This window comes from Lepidochelys olivacea, assembly GCF_965140295.1.
Source record: "Lepidochelys olivacea isolate rLepOli2 genome assembly, chromosome: 2".
Lineage (NCBI taxonomy): Eukaryota > Metazoa > Chordata > Testudines > Cheloniidae > Lepidochelys > Lepidochelys olivacea.
In genome coordinates, this window is record NC_140412.1 from 49,681,652 (window position 1) to 49,688,517 (window position 6,866).

Here is a 6,866-nt window from a genome sequence, read left to right on the forward strand (position 1 = left end):
TCAAAGCAAATAGACCTGGTTTTCACCTAAAATTTAGGTCAACATACTACAGCACTCGGTGGGGGAGGGGGTGTGGATTTTACAAACCCCGCAGAGCCATAGCTATGCTGACCTAACTGTGATGTAGATGCCGCTTGGTCGATAGAGAAATACTTCCGTTGAACTTGCTACTGTCGCTCGAGGAGGGAGTGTTGCTACAGCAATGAAAAAACACACCCTTCTGTTGGTTTAGGCCAGGGGTCGGCATCCTTTCAGAAGTGGTGTGCCAAGTCTTCATTTATTCACTCTAATTTAAAGTTTCGCATGCCAGTAATACATTTTAAGATTTTTAAAAGGTCTCTTTCTATAAGTCTTTAATCTATAACTAAACTATTGGTGTATGTAAAGTAAGTGAGGTTTTTAAAATGTTTAAGAAGCTTCATTTAAAATTAAATTAAAATGCAGAGCCCCCCGGACCAGTGCCAGGTCCCGGGCAGTGTGAGTGCCACTGAAAATCAGCTTGCGTGCCACCTTTGGCACGTGTGCCATAGGTTGCCTACCCCTCGTTGAGGCCGTGTCTGTATTATAGAGTTATGCTGGCATTGTTTTGGCACCATAGCTAAACTGCTCTACCGCAACGTGGAGCTGGCCTTAGTTACTTAGCCCCTCCCCTGGTTTTACTGTAATACAAATAAGTAATAGTGTAATCTGGAAAACCAGGCAAGAATTTATCACCATGGAGCTCCTGACTCCCATTATGCTGCCTTTGCCCCATTTTGGTGGAACAAAGGCATCATAAAGCTTTGTTAAACTGGTATCTGGGGATTCTCCCAGCATGAGGGAGCCAGTATAACTGCACTCCCAGCCACCCTCCATGTGCTGAGGGAGGAAGGACATATGACTGGAGCATGCTGCCATCCAATTATTAAATTGCAGTACAATGGGCTAAAACTACATCAAACACTTTCCTAATGTTAGTTTTTCATTACAGCTGTTGCCAGGGAATGTTGTCTGGATGTCTGACTGGTTGTATTTTGGGAGAGAAAGTGGTCCATGCAATTGTGAGTAGATGGGAAGATAGTCCATGAAAATATCTCTGAAGATGTTGGCCACATTTTTAGTCACCAACTAGTTGCTTCTCTGCCCCTAAATTTAAAACAGCTGCTGCTTGTGAGCTGCTTTTCTTTGAAGTGACAGAAAATCCTACTCCTCTCAATTTCATGAGGGTCAATCCCCTGCTACAAAGTCTCCCATCTCTGACTTCATGTGGGACACTAATACATAATCCAGTCCGATGAGGACTATCTCTGATCACGTTCTACCCATTCATAGCATTTCAATACAAATCCTGTGTTTGGAAACTAAGAAGGAATCATGAAATGTTCTAATACCCGGGGCTGAAGGGCCAGTGTGAGACAGGATATCAAGCTGTGCAAAAAGGACAGATCACAGGTGAATATTTTTCTATCATCAACAGCTAATTCATTTCACTAGTACCAAAGTTGCATACTTTGCAGTAATGATGCACACATTTTACTCTGCATGAAATGTTATCTTTTGGTCAGCCAGATATCTTTAGTCTAATACAACAGTTCTTAAGCTGTGGGTCGGGACCCCAAAGTGGACTGGTGTTAGACTTGTTGAGTCCTTGGTCCAAAGTCTGAGTCCTATTGCGTGGGGCCAAAGCCAAAGGCTGAGGGCTTCAGCCCTGGGTAGTGGGGCTCGGGTTACAGGCCCCCTGCTTGGGGCTGAATCCCTTAGGTTTTGCCCCCACTCCACCCAGAGTGGTGGGGCTCGGACAGGTTCAGGCTTTGGTCCCCCCTCCTGGGGTTGTGTAGTAATTTTTGTTGTCAGAAGGGTGTCACGGTGCAAAGAAGTTTGAGACCCCTGGTCTAATAGATACCAGAAACCAACTGTCCTGGTCATACTGAGTCATGTTGTGATACATGTAGGCATTGCTTTTCCCCCAGTGGGAGAGACTTGTGAAATATAATTATAACCTCTTCAAATAAATCAACAAGGAAGGAGAACATAGGTCATGAAGCAGAGCCCTACCATTCCACTCACATTCATCGCCAACAAAATTACCATTGCAGATACAGCCCATGAATACCAGGAAAAACATTTACTGTATGTTTATCTTTTTCAGTTGGCCTCAGCATAAATATCTTCCTTGAAATGGCTGTGGTAGTGCAATAGTTAAGCTATATAGGACACACGTAGGGGAAACTGGCACCTTGGTTTATGCTGGGAATTCTTGTTTCTTTTTTAGTTTGTTCTCAGTTACGGGAAAGCAAGAAAGTCTGAAGAACTATGACTGTAAATAACCAACCAGTGGCAATGCTCCTGGGTGGGCTACAACAGTTCCATACTGGAAACAGTTGCCAGTCTGTTAATACCAACCATCACTGAATTCTCTCTCACTTCCAGGCTGCATAACCAATCCTCTGTATATTTGATGAGGGCACATATGTGGCATTGGGAATGTACATGCCCACACAAACAGAAATGTAAATATATGGGTGATGTTGGATTTAGAATCATAGAATCATAGAATATCAGGGTTGGAAGGGACCTCAGGAAGTCATCTAGTCCAACCCCCTGCTCAAAGCAGGACCGATCCCCAACTAAATCATCCCAGCCAGGGCTTTGTCAAGCCTGACAATGGGACATGAGATAGGGAACAGAGGAGTAACTAGAAAATAGAAAAGGGGGAAGGGAAAGAGAAGGGGCTTGATTTGAAGCCAGAGATGTGCCAGTACTCATCAGTGCTGGCACAGAGGTCTCATTGAGAATAACAAGGCTTGGTTGGTTAACATCCATTGGGATTTTTAAATACATACATTCATAGAATCATAGAATCATAGAATATCAGGGTTGGAAGGGACCTCAGGAGGTCATCTAGTCCAACCCCCTGCTCAAAAGCAGGACCCATCCCCAATTAAATCATCCCAGCCAGGGCTTTGTCAAGCCTGACCTTAAAAACTTCTAAGGAAGGAGATTCCACCACCTCCCTAGGCAACGCATTCCAGTGTTTCACCACCCTCCTAGTGAAAAAGTTTTTCCTAATATCCAACCTAAACCTCCCCCACTGCAACTTGAGACCATTACTCCTTGTCCTGTCCTCTTCCACCACTGAGAATAGTCTAGAACCATCCTCTCTGGAACTACCTCTCAGGTAGTTGAAAGCAGCTATCAAATCCCCCCTCATTCTTCTCTTCTGCAGACTAAACAATCCCAGTTCCCTCAGCCTCTCCTCATAAGTCATGTGTTCCAGACCCCTAATAATTTTTGTTGCCCTTCGCTGGACTCTCTCCAATTTATCCACATCCTTCTTGTAGTGTGGGGCCCAAAACTGGACACAGTACTCCAGATGAGGCCTCACCAATGTCGAATAGAGGGGGACGATCACGTCCCTCGATCTGCTTGCTATGCTCCTACTTATACATCCCAAAATGCCATTGGCCTTCTTGGCAACAAGGGCACACTGCTGACTCATATCCAGCTTCTCGTCCACTGTCATCCCTAGGTCCTTTTCCACAGAACTGCTGCCTAGCCATTCGGTCCCTAGTCTGTAGCTGTGCATTGGGTTCTTCCGTCCTAAGTGCAGGACCCTGCACTTATCCTCATTGAATCTCATCAGATTTCTTTTGGCCCAATCCTCCAATTTGTCTAGGTCCCTCTGTATCCTATCCCTGCCCTCCAGCATATCTACCACTCCTCCCAGTTTAGTATCATCTGCAAATTTGCTGAGAGTGCAATCCACACCATCCTCCAGATCATTTATGAAGATATTGAACAAAACCGGCTTTGACACCGGCTGCCAACTAGACATGGAGCCATTGATCACTACCCGTTGAGCCCGACAATCTAGCCAACTTTCTACCCACCTTATAGTGCATTCATCCAGCCCATACTTCTTTAACTTGCTGACAAGAATACTGTGGGAGACCGTGTCAAAAGCTTTGCTAAAGTCAAGATACAATACATCCACTGCTTTCCCTTCATCCACAGAACCAGTAATCTCATCATAGAAGGCGATTAGATTAGTCAGGCATGACCTTCCCTTGGTGAATCCATGCTGACTGTTCCTGATCACTTTCCTCTTATGTAAGTGCTTCAGGATTGATTCTTTGAGGACCTGCTCCATGATTTTTCCGGGGACTGAAGTGAGGCTCACTGGCCTGTAGTTCCCAGAATCCTCCTTCTTCCCTTTTTTAAATATTGGCACTACATTAGCCTTTTTCCAGTCATCCGGGACTTCCCCGGTTCGCCACGAGTTTTCAAAGATAATGGCCAATGGCTCTGCAATCACAGCCGCCAGTTCCTTTAGCACTCTCGGATGCAACTCGTCCGGCCCCATGGACTTGTGCACGTCCAGCTTTTCTAAATAGTCCCTAACCACCTCTTTCTCCACAGGGGACTGGCCATCTATTCCCCAGGTTGTGATGCCCAGCACAGCCGTCTGGGAGCTGATCTTGTTCGTGAAGACAGAGGCAAAAAAAGCATTGAGTACATTAGCTTTTTCCACATCCTCTGTCACTAGGTTGCTTCCCTCATTCAGTAAGGGGCCCACACTTTCCTTGGCTTTCTTCTTGTTGCCAACATACCTGAAGAAACCCTTCTTGTTACTCTTAACATCTCTCGCTAGCTGCAACTCCAGGTGCGATTTGGCCCTCCTAATTTCATTCCTACATGCCCGAGCAATATTTTTATACTCTTCCCTGGTCATATGTCCAACCTTCCACTTCTTGTAAGCTTCTTTTTTATGCTTAAGATCCGCTAGGATTTCACCGTTAAGCCAAGCTGGTCGCCTGCCATATTTACTATTCTTTCGACACATCGGGATGGTTTGTCCCTGTAACCTCAACAGGGATTCCTTGAAATACAGCCAGCTCTCCTGGACTCCTTTCCCCTTCATGTTAGTCCCCCAGGGGATCCTACCCATCCGTTCCCTGAGGGAGTCGAAGTCTGCTTTCCTGAAGTCCAGGGTCCGTATCCTGCTGCTTACCTTTCTTCCCTGTGTCAGGATCCTGAACTTTCTTTGCTAACTGGGGTTTATTATTTATTGAGCATCCAAAAATGCACTAGGTGTTCTATAGAGTAAATAGAAAGACATAGTCCCTACCCCAAGATGCTTACAATCTAATTTTAGACATGATGCAATGTGTGGGAGTAACAACCAATAGGGAAGGGTGAGGGTGAAGGTTCCAGCACTGAGGCCATGCAGTTAGTCTGTACAAACATGTGTACATCCTGATGGCTCAATGCAAATTTTTAAATGATTATTATTAACATACTCTCAGAGAATGCGTCTCCACCTCAAACCTTAGCGCCTGCATTACAATCCTTAAAGCAGGCTTTGCCTCAGCTGTTCCTCATGGCATCAGCCATACCCCATTCAGGCATGTAACCTGGCTACTTTACACTGGTGGCACATTTCAGTAAGTGTCTTGTTTTTCTGGCTGTTACAGCCTCTTATATTCCCCATCACTGCATCAGAGTTTCATATGGCGCACTCCAGCCACACATGTCCTGAATATGATTAATACAGTGTGTGCTTTGCTGGATAGTTTAACCCAGAAATTTAAGCTTCTGTCTATCTTAGGACTTTATACTGCCACCCATCACTGTAGTTTCTGAGCACCCCTTCCCCACATGCACTGTGCCCTTGCTCCTCTCCCCCAGTGCCTCCTGACACCGTGAAACATCAGATCCATGGCATGCGACGGGGAGGCACTGATCAGCGGGGCTTGCCAGAGGTGCTGGGGGGAAGAGGAGGTTCTGGTAGGGGGGGGCTCCTTCTCCCCCTCCCCCGCCCACCTGCCACTTGCCTCCCTGTTCACCTCCTCACCCCACTCACCTGCCCACCTCCTGCCTCATCTCCCCACCCATGGGGACCCCCAAAGCGTGGAGTCCCGATTCGCCATACCCAAGGGACATGTCTGGGTGAAAAACTGGTTGACAGACCATACTCAGAGTAGTTATCAATGGCTTTCTGTCAAACTGTGAGGGCATATCTAGTGAAATTTGGCAGGGGTCAGTCCTGGGTCCAGTACAAGTCAATATTTTCATTAATGACTTGGCTAATGGAGTGGAGAGTATGCTTTATAAAATTTACAGATGCCAACAGTCTAGGAGGGGTTGCAAGCCTTTTGGAGGATTGTTTTGAATTCTAATGCTATCTTGACAAATTAGAGAATTAGTTTGAATGTAACAAGATGAAATTTAATACAGATAACTGCAAAGTACTACACATAGGAAGGAATGATTTGGGAAGAAGAGATTGTGATTCATATGCTGGCAAGGCCTTTTTAAAAAGGAAGGTTTTGCAGGGTTTCCTAAAATGGCCATATTCTGAATTCTCCTAATCTCCTCTGAAAGTCCCTTCCATAGCTGGATCCCCTTACCTGAGGGTGTTATCCACAGTTTGCACACACTTCACCCTGCGGTTTCAGCTTTGCATTGACCCATAGGACCACAACTGTCTCAGCGATTCAGTGATCAAAATTTGGTATGTAATATAGCTGGGACTTTAAAAATTAGAACCAGAGATTTAAGCTGGTATCAGAAGCTGACTGGGAGCCGGGAGAAGGACTTGAGCACAAGGCCTGAGAAGGCAGGCAGTCACCTTCTGTACCTGATGGAGCCTGTGTGTTGTCTTCACATTCAGCGTCAGCCACAGATGCTGGAACTAGGAGTGCTGCTGCAACCCCTGGCTTGAAGTGGTTTCCATCATAGACAGGGTTTACAGTTTGGTTCAGTGGCTTTCAGCACCCCCACTATGTACATTGTTACAGCACCCCCAGCTTCAGCATCGTCTTTGAATCTGTTCCACATGTTTTAATAAAAACACCAAGGGTCAGCTGATGTAGGCTCGGGGCGGT